General features: G+C 42.7%; 1 pseudogene; it reads left to right on the forward strand.

Moving 5' to 3' along the window:
• The first annotated feature begins 7,199 nt into the window (after window positions 1–7,199).
• LOC146822382 (uncharacterized) lies at window positions 7,200–9,327 on the forward strand (annotated as a pseudogene).
• Window positions 9,328–19,276: the final 9,949 nt, after the last annotated feature.

Here is a 19,276-nt window from a genome sequence, read left to right on the forward strand (position 1 = left end):
GATAGCCCTTGGGCTAGTCCAGTAGTCTTTTTACCTAAACCTCACACCCAGAATGGTAAGAGAGAGATGAGGTTTTGTGTCGACTACAGGGGTCTCAATGCAGTCACTAGGACTGATGCTCATCCAATTCCTAGGGCAGATGAGCTTATAGATACTTTGGGCTCAGCCAAGTTTCTGAGCACATTTGACCTGCCAGCTGGCAACTGGCAAATCAGATTAGCTGAGCATGCAAAGCCAAAATCATCATTTTCAGCCCCTAGTGGGCACTACCAATTTGTGGTGATGCCCTTTGGTCTGAAGAATGCACCTGCCACTTTTCAAAGGTTGGTAAACAAAGTCCTTACAGACCTGGAAGCCTATAGTGCAGCATATATAGATGATATTTCTGTCTTTAGCTACACCTGGGAGGATCACCTGGTACACCTTAGAAATGTTTTGGAGGCCCTACAGAAAGCAGGCCTCACTATCAAGGCCACCAAGTGCCAGATAGGGCAGACTCAAGTTGTATACCTGGGCCACCTGGTAGGTGGAGGTCAGGTTCAACCATTGCAGAGCAAAATCCAGACCAGCAAGGACTGGGTTGCTACAACTACCCAGACTCAGGTCAGAGCTTTCTTGGGCCTGACTGGGTACTATAGGAGGTTTGTCAAAGGATATGGATCCATACTGACCCCTTTGACTGACTTAACTTCCAAGAGAATGCCAAAGAAAGTTCAGCGGACAATTAGCTGTCAAAAGGCATTTGATGACCTGAGGCAGGCCATGTGCACTGCTCCCATTCTGCAAAGTCCTATCTACTCCAAAGTATTCGTTGTCGAAACAGATGCATCTGAGTTGGGGGTAGGGTCTGTGTTATCACAATTGAATGATGAGGGTCAGGATCAGCCAGTAGCTTTTATTAGCAGAATGCTGACCCCCAGAGAGAAACGATGGTCAGCTAATTGAGAGGGAAGCCTTTGCTGTGGTTTGGGCTCTGACTCTGAAGAAGCTGAGGCCATACTTGTTTGGCACTCACTTCCTTGTTCAGACAGACCATTAGCCCCTCTCATGGCTAAAACAGATGAAAGGTGAAAACCCCAAACTCTTGAGGTGGTCCATTACCTTACAGGGGATGGACTATACAGTGGATCATAGACCTGGGAGTAACCATGCCAAAGCAGATGGACTCTCCAGATATTTCCACTTAGAACATGAAGACTCAACTGGTCAAGGTTAATTTAATGTCCTGACGTTTGGGGGGTTGTGTAGGAGAGTAGGATCTGCTTCTTATAGTTATCCCCACTTTTTGCTGATGTTTCACTGTTTTCAACTTAGTCTGGATGGGATCCTGCTATTCAGGACCCCAGCCTAGCTGCTTTCTCTTATAAACTGATTGCATGTACTTTAGGGTCACTCCAGATTGGATTCTGGGGTACCCTTCTAAGTCCCTAGTATATGGTATACTATATACCCAGGGCATAGGTACCCCAGAAACCTTGCAGGGGCTGCAGCATGTATTATGCCACCCCTGAGAGGCAACTCAAATTGAAACAGGTCTGCTACTGCAGCCTGTGTAAGGTGGTGCATGCACCCTTTACTTAGATATAGGTTCACTATATCTACCTTATCAGTGCATATATATACCTATCAGTCACCCCTATGGTAGGCCTTATCAATCCTGAAGGCAGGGTGTTGGGTTTTATGTGAGAGGGTGCCCATGCATGAGCAGGGCCCCTCTGCAGCCTTTGCAATCTATTCTCTGGGGTTGTTCTGTGATGCAGCCATACTATATACTCTTAAGTGCTCAAACGAACAATGCTAAATGCTAACTTTAAAACGGCTGCACATAAAACTGTTGTCTTTGGTGTCAAACACCTTGGAATCATACCTCCACACAAGTAACTGGTGTGGGAGGTATGATTCCACCCTCCTAGAGGGAGAAATATGACAGCACCGGTACACCCGGTACCAGCTTTCTCGACACTGGCATCACAAGATGGATACTGCCAGTCACAGACACGAGTCTGCCCTCCTGCTGCTGGATGAAACTCCGGCAGGGGAAGGCTGGACAATAGGTTTCCTGTCACAGGAAGGTGTAACCACCTCCCAGACAGGCTTTAGTGTATTGGGGCTTGGTGGGTGCACTCCAAGAGTGCTTTGATGGCTGTACTGGGGTCACATTGGGTGTCCCTGTGCATAGTCCAGCTCAAACCGGCTGCAGGGGCTATCAGCCCCTGCTCTGGCGTGAAACTTGACAAAGGATATGGGTGTAGCCACCCCGCTGTCCTGACTCTACCATAGTTGGGTCCCCAGAGTTTGTCCCACCCCTTACTTGGGTATAAAGTAGGAACCCCTGGCTACAGGACTTTAGATTTACCTGGACGAAACTCTGCTACAGAAACCAAGTACTTCAACGATCTACACTGCGCTAGATGACTGAATAATCTCCCTTGGAGTAAAGGAGTTACTCCCCTGCTAAGCAGGCACCAAAGACGCATCTGACCGGTTTGCAACTTCAAAGCTCCTGAGGACTCTGAAGACTTTTGCAACACAGGAGGTGGGTTTCCAAGATTACCTGAGGTCGACTAGTGTGCTCAGCAATCCTGAGACCCATATTCCTCGTGGGGACCGTGCAACCCAAACCCCTGGGCACCGCAGCCATTTGCAGAAGCATCTGCTTTCCGGCAACCCCTGAAGCTGTGCTCTGGGCTACTTGTAGTCCAGACCCCGGGCAGTGATTCCATTGAAGACTACCGGCCTACACTCCACGAGTGTTCCCTGGGCTGGTGTTTTGTGATTCCTCTCCAGGTCCCTTTGCGATCCCTGGTCCTTCGACCTGTGGGCCCCTGAGAAGCGAAATTTAACTTTCAATGGGCTTTCCTGGTTTTTCCAGATGTGCTCTGACTCTCCCATCAGTTTGGGTGTCCCCAGGACCTTGCTGGTCCTCACCTTACCATCTTTTCTCTGACCTCGTGGTTTGCAGTTGCCAAGGCTTGTTGGTGTTCAATCCGGACACTGCCCCCCAGCACTCAACATCCTCTGTGGGACGGCTCGTCTGCAGACTTTGGTCATCATAGACATCTCCTGGTCCCCGTGACTGCAGAGTCAAGCTTCACCTCTTCTCACCTGAAATACCCAACATCAGTGGGTATTCGTCTATCGTGCCCCTGGTCACTGGCAAGTGACCCAGACTCTGTCCCCGCTGCTTTCAGGTTCTTCTCAGCTCGGATCCAGGCTTGGATCACACCGGACACTTTTCCTCTTCACAGCAGCAGCACTTTGCAGCATCTCGCCATTGAAAACGACGAAGATTCCCAACACCATTTGACACCTATGCACCCGGCTTCGCTGGGTTAGGTAACACAAGTACTCCGGTGCTCATATGGGTGCTGGCCTTAGAACCTTCTAAGTCTGAAAGGGTTTGCTCAAAGTCCTCTCCTAAGTGTCCTTATTCTTTAAAATTCCAACCACGTCTTTCCCATAGGATTGTACGGAGCTTGCGGCTGTGTTATCACACTGAACGTGTCCCCCGTGGGTCTCCTGTGTCACTACCTTGCGTGGTTCCTTGGGGTCCCAGCAATTCTACATGCTCTAGGCACTGTGTCTAGTCAAGTCGTGGTTGTTATGCCACTTTCTTAATATATGGTTTGGTCTCCCCCTGGGGCCTACTGTGTATTGTGCTATTTACTGTCGTTCTAGTACTGTAATATTGTGTGCCCTGTTCTCTAATCTCATAAAGAGGTTAGTAGAAATAATAAATACATATATTTTATATATATACCTTGTGTGGTTCTCCTTTCATTTGGTCATTCAGGAGGTTATAGACTGGTCAAACAAGCTGCTTTACATTCCTTCAAGACTTAGCCTGAAGGCTGCTCTCCATAGCTACCACTAGGATAGCTTTCAATTAACCTAATCATCAATAAGGGTTGTTTGGGCTGCTACAAGGTGCCCACTATAACTAGTGGACAGCATATACTAGGCCAACTTCTCACACTTAGCAGTTAATCAATTATGCAAATCATGGAAACATCAATCTTTAGTCCAATTTACAGCACTTAGACTTTAACACTGAACAGTAGTGAGAAAGTGCGCAGAGACACTAAAGCAGCAAAAACAGCATAAAAACCGGGAGGTCAGAAAGCAAAAAGACTGGGAAAACACGCCAAAAGATGCCAGGTCTGACAACCCCGCACCCCCAAACACCATGGGTGTGGGGTTCCATATATGTGTGTGTATGTGGTTTTTTTCTATTTTTTTTCCATTGTCACTCCCAACCAGGCTACACAGGGAGGATGTATTTTTGTTGTCAATATAAATGCTGCTGTTCAAGCCAACAGAACCAGTTTTGGGCGCCAGCCTTTTGACTTTGGCAATTCTTGATTTGTTCTGTCTTAATTTTGCAAAACGTTATAGTTGGGGAGCTGCCAGGCCCTTTCCAATCTACAAAACGAGTAAAGGAAAAAAAACTAAAATGTAAATGACGCAACACACTTATGGATGACGTCTGACTGAAAACTATTAGAAGTAACTGTTTTACACAAATTTGGTAAGATCAAACTAATACCCAACCTAAAAAAGACAATTGATCTGGTGGTGGCTGCCATCATTTTGCCTTTGCTAATGCTTTTTTGTAATGTTTTTGTAAGTCTTTATAACAAATGGTACAGATGGTTGAAAGGTTAGCGAAATAGAGAGGCTTGCAAAACAAATAGAGACTTATAAAGACAGATGGTCAAGGTTGGAAAAACAGATTGATAAAGATAACCCTTCTGATAGAGCTAGATAGATAAACTTGAAAAGATAGATACGTTGATAGAAGGATAATTTACAAAGAAAGATAGAATTCAAAAAGATTGATAAATTTGCCAAGATAGAAGTTGCATGGAAAGAATGACAGTAGATAGATAGGTTGATAGACCGGTAGATAGGTTTATAGACAGGTAGACACATACATAGGACAGGTAGATAGACTGGTAGATCGACACACAGAGATAGATAGGGTTGCAAAGACAGACCACACAGCACAGATTAAATTAGTAAAGTAATAATTAAATACCTATATAAGCACAGCAAACAAGAGCACTGAAAACAAATTAAAAAGACCTTCAAGCAGGACATACAGACTAAGTTGGTTTACAAGCATAGCTGTAGACCTCAATTAAAATACATACAGGAGTGCAATTATAAATGCATTTCATTGCATGCTGTCACTTAACTGCCAAATAACCACAGATACTAAGGAAGTTAAGTGAGGGGTTTTATTTATGAGTTTGATTTATAAGCCAGTTGACCACTTAGTATGGACGACTTAAGTTCAATTTGATTATACAGAGTAAAAATAAAACAAAAAGGTCTTTAACTCGTCTATTTTTCATTTCTAGGTCCTGGCGGAGTCTTCGACCTGTTTTCTTGATGCCCTCGGAAAAGAAAAGATTGCCAGGGTAAGTCACTCTTCTTTCTAATGCTAGGTATAAGAGAGGAAAGGCTGGTTCCCAGAGAGCTAAACACCCGTGATCCTGATATAGCCAACAAAAAGGGTGGACTTATCAAATGAATGAGAAGTGTTTGTCTTTGGTTTGTGCAACTTAAGAAAAGGAATGGAAGATTGAAATATACAAATTTCACTTATTGTGTCAACTGACTATTTATACAAGGCTTATAGACATTTAATATTTTAAGCCCTAAGACAACACAAGCTGATAGATTGCCGCTGTGCTTTTTACACGTAAGGTTTCACCTGTCTCCCCTGCTGGTTTTCTCGCTTCCAGCCTCAGGCAAGGAAACAGGTTGGTTTTGGCTCCGACAAATCTTCACAGGTGTAGCTCTTTGCAGCATCTGCACCTGTGCTGCTTTTCCCTTTGGAGTTTTCTGTTAAGCCACCTTCTTCTGTATTCTGGGGTTTAAGAGGTCCTCCCCGCTCTCTGATTGGTTCTGCGGTGACCTCGTGACCAGCACCATCCGATTCTCTTGAGGTTGCGGTTTGCTTTTCTGTCTGACCCTCGTGATGATTATCTGACTGCAGAGGAAGGGAAGAGTGCTCAGGTAAGCAGAGAACATGCCAGGGAGTGGTATGCTCTTCTGATTCCTGTTCTTTCTCCCTTTTACAAATGCATTCTAAAAAGTGAATTACTTTATAAAGAAAAGATTCAAATGGACACCATCTGCTAAACTCTGATAAAGCAGATATTGTGTAAACAAAGGCAGCTCCAGAAGGAATTTACAACATCATTAGCAGGAGGCAGGAACTGATAAAGCTGGAATCTGGTTTGTGCTGTGAAGAGCTGGCAGAAAGTATCCTGCTATAACATGAAGCTCTAAACACACATTAAACAACGCTAACGTAATTATTAAGTACAAACAAAAACATTTGCGCCACAGGAAAGTTCTTCCTTGTGAAAGATTAAACTGCAGTCACTGAGGTTAGCCAGAATCTGAAGTAGGCTGGCCCACTGCTGGATATGAAGGGGGGCATCTTGTCACAATGGATTTAACATTGTAGTGTATCATGGGTGGACGGTCTGACTCTTTAAATAAGCAACCTTCTCTGGTGTCTTGATTACTCCTTGAGTCCACACTCCTCGATAGAAGGGGATCACAGAAGGATTGTATGCCCTTAAACTGCCTAATGTATCTTAACATTGAAAGTGTAATCTAGAATTTCTTCAGCGCACTTGTCTATATGGGCTCTGTATTTAAGTTTATTCATTGTTTCTTTTTCTCAATCTAACAGGTGAAACAAATGCAGTGATATATTAACAAGGTAAAGGCATTAACTATGACAGGTGTGGGCAGTGATATAAAAATCAGTATACCACTAAATCTCTTCCCTTGAGGGCTAATGCCTCGCCAAAGTCTTTCTACAGCAACAAACCCAAACTGCTCAACGAGGTCTGTACTTGGCTCTTAGGCATCAGCTGAAATACATAGAAGACATAACACACTGACATACTGAAGCAAGTCCGATGATGTACTCATTACGAAGAAATAGCTACCCTGGTATCAGAAAGAACACGCAGAAGAGAAACCGTATGCATATCTAGAATGTGACAATACCTTTATTAGGCAGAGAAAGATCATAAATTCATACTGGAGAAAAACCATATTGATGGACTAACTGTGGAAAAGTGTTCTTTGTAATGAAAGACCTAATGCAGCGTCAGAGTGTCCATATAGAGGAGAAACCATATAAATGTACAGAATGTAACAAGAGATTTATTAGAAAGGCACAACTGATGTTACATCAGAAGGTCCACACTGGTGTGAAACGGTATGACTGTACAGACTGTGACAAGGCATTCAGATGGAAGAGTAATCTAACGCAACATCAGAAAGTCCACACAGGGGAGAAAACATATGAATGTACAGAATGTGAAAAGGGATTTGTTGGAAAGTATGGTTTAATTCGGCATCAGCAAGTTCACACATGAGAGAAACCATATCAATGTACAGAATGTTCCAAGGCATTTAGAAGAAATGGAGATCTAAAGTATCATCAGAAAATTCACACTGGGGAGAAACCATATAAATGTGCAGAATGTGACAAAGCCTTTATAGGAAAGGGAGCCCTGAAGCAACATCAAAATGTCCACATTGGAGTGAGACCATTCAACTGCACTGAATGTGAGAAGGCATTTTTTATGAAGCACATCCTAAAGTGCCATCAAAAGATCCACTCTGGGGAGAAACCGCATGAATGTACAGAATGTGACAAGGCATTTACTTCCAAAGCACAGCTAATACAACATGAGATAGTCCACACTGGGGAGAAACCATAGGAATGTACAAGATGTAATAAAGTGTTTGGAAGGAAATATAAACTAATGGAGCATCAACAAATGCATGATGGGGAGAAACGGTATGCATGTAGAGAATGTGACAAAGCATTTGTTACCAATGGACAACTAACACAACATCAAAAAGTCCACACTGGGGAGAAACCATTTCAATGTTCAGAATGTAACAAAGCATTTGTTACCAATGGACAACTAACATGGCATCAAAAAGTCCACACTGGAGAGAAACCGTATGAATGCACAGAATGTGACAAAGCATTTGTTACCTGTGGACAACTAACACAACATCAAAAAGTCCACACTGGGGAGAAACCATTTCAATGTTCAGAATGTGACAAAGCATTTGTTACCAATGGACAACTAACGTGGCATCAAAAAGTCCATACTGGAGAAAGACCATATAAATGTACTGAATGTGACAAGGCATTTATTAGAAAGTCCCATCTAATGCAACATCAGAAAGTCCACACCAGGGAGAAGCCCTATGAATGCACTGAATGTGATAAGGCATTTAATAGTAAGTCACATCTAATGCTACATCAAAAAGTCCACACCGGGGAGAGACCATATGAATGCAGTGAATGTCATAAGGCATTTATTACAAAATCACATCTAATGCAACATCAGAAAGTACAAACCGGGGAGAGACCCTATGAATGCACAGAATGTGACAAAGCATTTATAACAAATAGACGGCTAAAGCAACATCAGAAAGTCCACACTGGGGAGAGACCCTATGAATGCACTGAATGTGACAAAGCATTTATAACAAATACAGAGCTAAAGCAGCATCAGAAAATCCACACTGGGGAGGAACTATCTAAATGTCCTGAATGTAATAAAGTGTTCAGAAGGAAGAAAAATCTAAGGCAACATCAGATAGTCCACTCTGCCGAGAAACCCACATGAATGTACAGGATGTAATAAATTGTTTCAAAGCAAGACAAACCTAAGGCAGCATCAACACATCCTCACTGGGGAGAAACCATATAAATGTACAGAATGTGACCAGGGATTTATTTGTAAACAAAAATGTATTCAACATTGGAAAGTTCACACAGGAGAGAAACCATATCAATGTATTGAATGTCACAAGGCATTTATAACAAATGAAAAACTGAGCAAAATCAGAAAATCTTCATGGAGTGAAATCCTATGTACGTACAGAATGTGATAAAGGCAGCATCAATAAATCCACACTAGGGAGAAACCATATTAACGGACAGAAAGGGACCTAATGCAAAACCACATTGAATATGACATCAGAATGATCAAACAGGAGAAAAACCATAAAAATTTATTGAATGTGACAATGCATTCATAAGAAATGGAGAGCTTATTCAACATCAACAGTCCACACTGAAGACTACACTGAATGTGGCAAGGCTATTATTAGAAAGGGAGAGTTAAAACAACATCAGCAAGTCTCTGCTGTGAAACATCTGTATGAATGTACAGAATGTGACAAAGTGTTCTTAACAAAGCAACTGCATGAGTGTACAGTAAGTAAAAAGGCATTTATCACGAGGGTACAGCACATCCAATGTACCATCACAAAGTTCACACATGAGAGATACCATATCAGTGCACTTGTTGTACCAAGGAATTTGTAAAAAGCAAAAAAAACTCTACATCATAAAGTTCACATGGGAGAGAAATGACATGATTGCAACAAAGCATTTATTAGAAAGGCATAGCTAATGTACCATCAAAGTCTACATAGAGAAGAACACATGTATCAGACGCAGGAGTTGATTAAAAAAGGTCCCACTCAGGATCGGTTTGTATCTCAATATGGTCTACCTCTCGACACCGTCAATCTCTGAAGACTTTTATAGTACAGAGCTTGGAGATGATCAAGTGGGGCAAGGAAAGGAAGGGAACAGCGGGGAAGGAGACCTATAACACATAGAAACATGAGAAATATCCAATAATTAACCAAACTTGATTGCAATATACCTTAGTCTAGTGTGTGTGTATATGTATGTGTGTGTGTACATAGATCTTGAAATACCTGTAACAAAAAATAATTTCTGCATACTGAATGTTCAATTCTCATCTCATCTTGCTTATTCCTCAAGCTTAATGAGATTCGTCACACTAAAAGAAAATCAGGATGTAATAATTAATTTGTAAGCAATAAGTTATCATAGTACTGTGAAAACAATTACCTAGACCATTTACCATTCACACATCACAGGGGGAAGATTCCTCACTCAGAACTCTAGTAGCCCCTTTTAGAAATGGCCAGAAAACATAATCGGAAAACATACATTGATGTGCATTCTTTTTATATCATAGTTCTGATTTCATTGCCAGGTAGAAGTTCATTCAGTGTATCCGTATCATTTTATTCTCCATCAGAAGAAAAGACTATAACTCTTTGATATGATAGTAGAACAATTCCTTCTCTATAATGAGAAGTGTAAATTAAGCAATTTATCCATATAGTGGCATTTCCTTTCTGAACTGTTCCAAAGATATTCAGAGTCACTTTCCTCAAGAACCTAGGGAAGGTTTCCAACAGTTGAAAGTGTACGATGGAGAAGTTATACCATATCTGTTTGAAAACTCCATATAACAAGAAACAATGGTGGATCCTACGAGGAATCGGTTCCTTAAATAAACATACGAGGGCTATACCAAAAGTAGAGAACTTCCCTTTCACCAGACCGGAACATGCCACATACTGCATTCGGGACTCTGGAACTCTGTCTGTAGGTGATGAAAAATCTGGCCCAAAATGCGGACAGGTTCTGATTTGTCTCTTCTGCTAACAACAGAAAGTGGAAAAAAATGGAAATACCACATCCGAAGCAGGCATTCAAAACCGCATTCCTTCATGCGAAATGTAGTGCGGTCTTCACAAGGTTTGTTTTTCCACGTAATTTCGCACCGCCCGCCACTTTGTTAAGGTGGAATACGTTTGCCTGCATTTCTTGTATCTGTCTTCCCAGTGACTTTCCTCCTTCTCCTGAGAACCACCCAAACAAGTGGTAGCATTTCTTTGTTTTCTGGAAGAGTGTCTCAATCGAGTGGTAACAGCATGACAAGAATACCACATATCCCAACAAATGTGTACTGGCATTTGTAAAAAAAGAAAGACCAAACACAACATCAAAAAGTCCACCCTGGGGAGAAACTATATACATTTTCTGAATATGACAATTAATTTTTGGCAGCGCAAAGCTACTACAATACCAATAAGTCAACACAGAGTAGAAAGTCCTGACGGTGGAGAATGCATATCACTGCACTCAAAGCAGCAAGACATCCTTTACAAAAGAGCTTCCCAAACTTATTTGGCCTACCACACTTACCTTTTTATTTTGTGTTCTTTATTTATGCTTCCACTGCCCCTTTTTTGTATTCAATGCCCCCCAATTGCACCAGAGGCTACTACCTCCCTCTGGATCATTCGGGCCCCCCCCCTCCCAGGGGTGGGGGGCAGTATTGCCCACTATGGGAACAACTGCTTTACAAGGACAAAGCTAATGCAACATCAGAAAATCGTTACTTGTTGGACACCTGTCCTCCAGGAGCGTCACCACAGGAATATACTGAATGTGACAAAGCCATCATTACAAAGGGACTATTTATGCAACATCTGAAAATCCACAGTGGGAAGTAATTGAAGCAATAAATGTGACCAGGTGCTGAGCAGGTAGTTCATATTGGCCGAAACAACTTTTTATTGCAAATCGTTTTTTCACAGGATGAACCTCATGTGTCAACATGCATTCCAGGGAGAACTTTTATGTCTTCATTGTGACAAGACATTCATTACAAAGGAATAGCTAAAGCTTGATCAGAAGTTATAAACTGAAGGGACGGCATTTGAATATTATAAATATGAAAGTGCATTCCCTTCAAGCGCTCTCTGATGGGGCATCAAAAAGGCCACCTGGGTGTAAGATGTACTGATTGTGAAGTCTTCAATTTAAATCACCTATCAGTTACTACAACAAAAAATCCACACCTGCTCACAAATATCAGCGATGAAATACCTGAACAAAATGTGTAACAAAGGAACACAAATAGTGTCAGTCATGGTGGGTGCCGAAGGAGTGGTCAAGAAACAGCTCCAGGACAACTTAGATCATGTCCGCGGAGGTGACTACGTGCAAACTCCAGAGAGCATCACACTTTCTCTGTATGCAAATGTTACAGAAAGCAACAGCTGGATTTCTTTCCCTGTTCCCAGCCTACTGTGGTATAAGGGCTATTTTGGCCACCTAGTGATAAGACCTGGCTCTGCCTATTTACCTAGTTATGTGAGATTTGTTCTGCAGGGCCTTCTACGGCTCGTATCCACAGTTTTGATTTACATTTCTGATAATCAGATCCTAGCTAACCAACTCGGAATTTCATGTTCATGCTGTTTCCCGTTTACATTTTGTTTCTTTCATTAACACTACAGCCCGGTAGAGCACAAGTGGAGTTTCTGGGTCAGTTGAAAGTCAGATGCCACTGGCCTTAGAGGTTTGCACCCCCGAAGTACGTGTACATCAGGTTTATGGTTTCATGTGGGATAGGAGCTGCCACCATTTGTACAGACATTTCAGGACAGCTTGCTGGACAAACAGTGGATGAGAGATCTCTGCTTATAGCAGTGATTAGCATCTCCTATATACTGTGTAGACAACAATTGTATTATTTCTACTTCTGTACAGTGTATTTTTTTTAACATGCTGATCAGTAATAAAATGAACATCTGCTGAAAGTGCTGACTGCCATTTTAAATTTGAACACTGTAATCTTTCTTTTTACGTACAGTGTATGCAGTTATTTACTTTTCTAAAGTGCTCTTATGTCCATTCAGGCTATGCCCGTGCAATACAAAAAGAAAACTAAATCTGTGTCCTTGAATGGGGAAAGAGCAAGCAATGGACGTAAACCTTGCTCCAAAAGGATAAACTCTGTGGCCACCATAGGGGAAAAATAGGAGGGGGTTAATGAGGAGACTAAAACAGAGGATTTATGTTTAGAGTCCATGGAGACAGACTCGAAATGTCACCAATGTGTACCCCTCCTCTCACTTCAGTCTTATAAAATGTGAGCACCTGGTCGATGGATCCCTTAGTTTTTTCCAATGTGAGTAAATTGTCTAGTACCCCCCTCCCCGATTTGGGGGGTTGGTGGAATTTATTCAATCCAGATCCTTGAGTTGGGCAGAATGGTGCATCCTGGGATAGCCAGATGTCGCACTTTGCAGGAAGTGATTATCAGGTGGTAGGGAATCTGGCTACCAACAGCAACCTACCCTGAGGACATTTTATGAAGATAAATAGGGCACCCTGGCCTCCGATATTGTCCTGGTCTGGAAGCAGGCCTACCCTGCTGCACCAAGTTTCAGGCGCAGAGAGGGTGCACCAACACAGGCTGCAACTGGTGACTCGCAAAGAAGATCTGTACCTTAGAGCAAGCCAAAATCCAGAGAAGGATTTGGCTGTGGCCGAGACACTGGATGAATCGCTCTGTAAACACTGTCAAGATATTAGGGACCTAATACTTGATATGCAACTCGATTTTTTATTCATTACGGAATCATGGCTAAAAGAGTGGTGCAATCCGGACATAGCCACTGCACTCCCTCCTAACTATAATATTTATAGGAAGGACAGATCAGATTGCAGAGGGGGTGGCCTGGCCATCATTATTCATGATTCACTTTCTTGCTCCACTCTGGATCTGTACTCCTTTAAAGGCGCGGAAAGCCTAGGCTTCTGTATTTCCCTTTATGCCTCATTGTCATTTTCAGGATTCCTAATCTACAGAGCACCAGGGCAAAGTGCCACCTTCATAGACTCGCTAGGAGACTCCTTAAGCCAGCCACTTCTTAAATACGCCAATTTCACAATGCTTGGTGATTTCAATTTCCATTTGGAATCTAAAGGCTCTCCAGGAACGGACAACTTCCTTCAAATTATAGAACTCCTTACTCTAAAACAACTGGTTGAGCACCCCACCCACCAGGCTGGCCATACCCTAGATGGGATCTGTTCCAACTTTACTGCATTTACGGTAAACCCCCCCATCCCGCTAATCTGGACAGATCATTATATGATTCCACTCACCATCGAGTATTCGCCAATAGGGCGCCCAGATCTCCCTTCCCCCGACTCTAACCCCAGACATCAATGGACCAAACTTATGAATAATCCTAAACTTATGCCCCATGCACAGGCATGCAGACCAGTTTTTACAGGTAATCTGGACCAAGACTCGCGCTGTCTCCATACTTGGTTCTCTACCATATGCAATGACCTAGCGCCTCTAGAGAATCATGACAAAAAGAAAAAGAGGAAACCAAAAACTCAGAAGGCACCCTGGTTTACTCCCGAGTTAGCAATAAAACAGTATCAATGCAAGCAACAAGAACGTAAATGGAGAAAGTCCTACAACACCGACGATAGACTAGCCTACAAAGCTAACAGAAAACTTTATCATGACCTTATCAAAATCGCTAAAAAAGTCTACTACTCAAAGGCTATAATGGAGTCAAAACTTGATCAAAAATCAATTTTTAAAATGATAACATCCTTCACCAATCCAAAAGGATTACAGAAAGAGCTACCCGCCTCACAAACCCTGTGCAATGACATCTCCAACTACTTTGAAGACAAGATTCTCAAAATTAAAAAGAACTTTCCCTCTACCCCTACTAACAAAGAGGCTAGAGACTCAAACCCGGGTCAGACTATCTTTGGTATTACGACCTTTAAACCGGTATCATTGGAATCAACCTTCAAGGCCATAATGACCTGTAAATCAGGATCTCCATTAGATGCCTGCCCCCCCATGATCCTACACAAACTTATTGACATAATCAACCCAGTCTTAAATCAAATTGTCAACTCCTCATTAAGTACAGGCACTGTCCCAGACAATTGGAAACTCACCCTGGTTAAACCCCTTAAAAAGAAACAAAATGTGGACTCCACGGTCCTCTGCAACCTACGGCCCATTTCACTGCTCCCGGCTTTGGGCAAAATCAGGGAGAGGTTCGTGCACAAAGAACTCTCAAGGTTCATCGAATCTAATAACACTCTTCATCCTCAACAATCTGGCTTCCGTCCTAGACACTCAGCGGAGTCTGCCCTCCTAGAGGTCACGGAGGCGCTAATAACCCTTGCGGACAAGGGTAAGAAAGCAGTCCTGATCTTACTGAATCTATCCGCTGCGTTCAATACTATCTCACATGACATCCTTCTCACGAGACTCAAACGCGGCGGCATTACAGGTACCGCTCTTGCGTGGATTAAATCTTTCTTAACCAACCATAGACAAACTGTCTCCCTAGGCCCCTTTCTCTCAACGGAGAAAAACATAACAACAGGTGTCCCTCAGGGCTCCTCCTTAAGCCCTCTGTTGTTTAACATTAATATGGCCCCTCTTATCTTCCTTATAAACTCCTTCGGAATCGAAGTAACATCCTATGCTGACGATACCCAAATGATCGTCTCCCTGGACAAGAATAATACAGATGCCGAAGTGAACTTCAAAACGTGTTTCTCACATGTCATACAATGGATGAGGAACAATCATCTGCAATGTAACACCGATAAAACGGAAATTCTACCCATTGGAACTAATGTTACCTTCATCCCAGATAGTTGGTGGCCAGAAGGTACCACCCCCCCACCGGACGTGGTTAAAGTAGCTAGAAACCTAGGGGTCAAATTCGACTCCGCTCTATCTTTTCTCCCTCACGCATTAACCACGGCAGGAACCTGCTTTAGCCCATGTAAGGAACCTTTATGGATTAAAGGGCACAACCTTATTTAATACAACGCCACGGACAATAAAAACAACGGATGCAGGTCATCAAGTGGGATCCCACGAAAGCTCAAACAAGCCTAATGATCTGGACAAGAAAAAACAGGACTGCAACCAGCCTGTTCTGACATCCCGCAGAAGTGTATTACAACTTATACAGAAACTAAAACCCGAGGGTGCACCTGGTCCAAATGGCCTACCGACAGCTGTATTTAAACAAAACAAGGACTTCTGGTCCAAACATCTTACAGCTTTGTTCAACCAAATCTATATCTTTGGCTGTATGCCTTCATCGTGGAAAGGAAACATCGTTCACCCCATCCACAAAAAGGGCAACAGAAGAAACCCAGGTAACTACAGGCTGATTTCCCTTATAGACGTAGAAGGAAAACTGTATGCCTCATGCCTCTTAGAGCAGGTTCAAGAATGGGTAGAAAACAACAACCTACTTCCCAACTTTCAAATCGGCTTTAGACAGGGGATGGGGACAACAACAAACCTGACGACACTGGCTCTGTTAATGGAAAGAGCTGAGAAAAAGAACCAACGACTGTTCGGGTGTTTTATAGACATAACAGCAGCCTTCGATCGAGTGAGTCGGTCAAGACTATGGGAAAAGCTCAACGACTGGGGGATGCCCAGGCCACTACTAAATGCAATAATCCGCCTTTACACCGACACATGGGCAAGGGTTAAATTAGACCAGGGTCTGAGTTTAACTTCAAAAATCAAAACTCAGGACGGCTTAAAACAAGGTTGTGTCTTGGCCCCGTGCCTATTTAACCTGTTTCTGGCAGACATAGGAAACAACCTAGGACAAATAAATAGCCACGCACCCACACTTGGTAACGACCATATTCCAATTCTGCAGTTTGCTGACGACATCGTTTTACTAAGCAAAACCCCAATAGGCCTTCAACGCCTAATTACCAACCTCCAATCCTATTTAGAACAAGAAAAACTGGAACTAAATAGGGAAAAAACAAAAATATTGCGGCTAGTCGAGCACAAGAAGATTAAATTTACATGGACGATTGACAAGTCAGTACTGGAAGAGCAGAACCACTACCGGTACCTAGGTGTGACGATCGGGAAAGGCAACTCAAAAAAAGAACACACTCTGTCTATGAAAGCGAAGTCTCAAACACTGATCTATGCATATAGACAGCTCCAACTGAAAATGGGGGGTCCCAATCTCACTCACCTCCTTAGGGTAATGTCTGCCCAAATTCAACCCACATTATCATACGGTTGAGTAACTTGGCTCGGAGCTGAGGCCAAAATTTTTAATGAAATTCAGAACAAAATCTATAAATCTGTGTTCAAATTGCCTAAATCAGCATCTGCAGCCCAAATCCGCCTTGAATTTGGTTTACAAAACCAACACACACGATCAATGTCAAGGTTTGTAAAATGGTGTCACAAACATCAGCTAGCTCCACCCAAGTCCATGAATCCCGTCTGTTGGCAAGAGATAAGCACCCAAGACAGAGAGTCTACCGGAAACTCTTGGGCAACCTACTTGAACTCCAGCCTCCACGAATTAGAACTTCTAGACACATGGAACAAAGAATTAGACCACGTCTCTTTCTGTAAAATAGCCAACAAAGTGGCAAAAAGCAAATCTTTACTAGAGGATAAAAAAATACTGGCTACTCGACGCCACGCTTGGACCGTAATTTCCTCCTACTCTCATCAGAAACCACAGATCTACCTAGCGACACACTTTAGTCAATACTTAAAAAAACCTTTCATTGACTATCGACTGGGCCTGCACTACTCAAAAGACCTAAGACCGTCTTGGAAACATTCTAACGAAAGTCCCCAATGTAGACTATGCGGCTACCACAACGAAACTCTAATTCACCTGTTTTGCGTGTGCCCAGTGTTAATGACTCTGAGAAGGAAATATGTACGTGCTACCCTCCTTAATTTGAATATAAAAACATACCGACAAGCGATAATAACCTGGTTGAGTGGTTCTTCTCCAATTCTTGCATGCCGGGGTCTCAAATTTATGAGCGAAGCAAATAAACTATTCCCGGGCAAATGAGTTGCGGTACACTATAACTACAAGGATCACAGCAGTCAAGGCCGGACGTTTCCTCACGTGATTACACCTCATAACGTGTTAGATTAAGAACCCAAAAAGCACAATCCTTCGGGGACTTTGTGACATGGTCTTAAAAAAAATATATATAAAAAAAAAATAAAAAAAAGATAACAGAGACAAATTATGTAATTTATGAATGCAAGTTTTACAAATGTTTTTATATTAAATGTGGATTGTAATAATTTTTATTAATTATGCATTAAAGAAAATTGAAATTGAGATTGCTTTAGCTTAATGAGATCACTGAAGAAATGTTTTGATCTCATTCCATTGGCAGAAAAGAAATCAGTAGCAGTCGCCCTGATACTCTCGCGCTTGGATTATTGCAATAGCCTTCTAGCAGGTACCAATAAATCTACAATAAAAGATTGCAAGTGGTCCAAAACACGTCAGCCCGTCTTGTTTTGAGGCTCCCACGCAGAGCATCTGCCTCCACGGCGCTCAAAACCCTGCATTGGCTTCCTATCCATAAGAGAATCCTTTTCAAGATGCTCTTGATTACTCATAAAGCCACTTGCAGCTCGGGACCCAAGTACCTTTCAGCACGTTTCTCCCCTTACACCACCATCAGGACTCTCAGATCTTCCTCAGCCAATCTCCTAAAACCACCTCATTTCAAACTTACCACAAAGGGAGGCAAAACTGTCGCTTACCTGGGGTCTAAAGCCTGGAATGCACTTCCAATCAGCCTAAGACTACAGGAATCTGAATCTCTCTTCAGGAAGGCATTAAAAACTTGGATATATAATATCCCAGATGGCCACTGCTTTGCGTTAATCTAATTTCATCCAACACGAAATTCCTTTCCATCCTTCCTTACTTCGATTCCTTAGCGCCAGGAGGCTCCTTGTGGAGTGACAGTTTGCGCTTTATAAATGCATATTTACATTACATTACATTTTACATTTACATGAATGGCCGTCCAGTGAAAACTGGACTTCTGCCAGGCCCGAGAGAACCTTGAGGGACATAGACATTTGTGGCCAGGATCACCTCACCAAGCCCGTGGACTGAGGAGCAGCTGCAGGAAGACACCTATCAACCATGTTGCATCCACAGTATCTTTAGATCATCTTCAATATCCGGCATCCCTAGCATAAGGACCACTTCCATAGGACTCCATTGAATGAGAATAAGGTGACTGGAGACTTCTTCTGTGGAGGTAACTGCTGCTGAGGGTCTTGCTGGTCTCCCTGACTGGCTCCCAACTGGAGTTTGTCACCCCATGTAACTGTAACCCACCGCATTACAACTAGCCCAACCTTTTTGATGAAAACGTTTCTAAGAGAAAATTCATTAAATTTGCCAATGCTTGTTCGGAGTTGAGTGAAATTCCAGCTCTCCATTTCCCTGGCTCACTCACGCACAGCAGTTATGTGCTATACTGGGCATACATGTTAACGCAGTTCAGACACTCAGGATGTTAGCGTCAAGGACTGGGTAAACACACAGAAGGGTAACTTTACATGGGGGGTCAATAGGCCTTTGAAGGAAATCCACCTTTTCCTGTTGATCACCCTGGATTTCTTTTGCCTTTTTGCCTGACTTTACATCTTTGCTGGCTTTAGAACTCTGTGCACAATACCCCTGCTAACCAGTATGCTTCCCC

The sequence above is a fragment of the Triturus cristatus genome, chromosome 6 (genome assembly GCF_964204655.1).
Source record: "Triturus cristatus chromosome 6, aTriCri1.1, whole genome shotgun sequence".
Classification (NCBI taxonomy): Eukaryota; Metazoa; Chordata; class Amphibia; order Caudata; family Salamandridae; genus Triturus; species Triturus cristatus.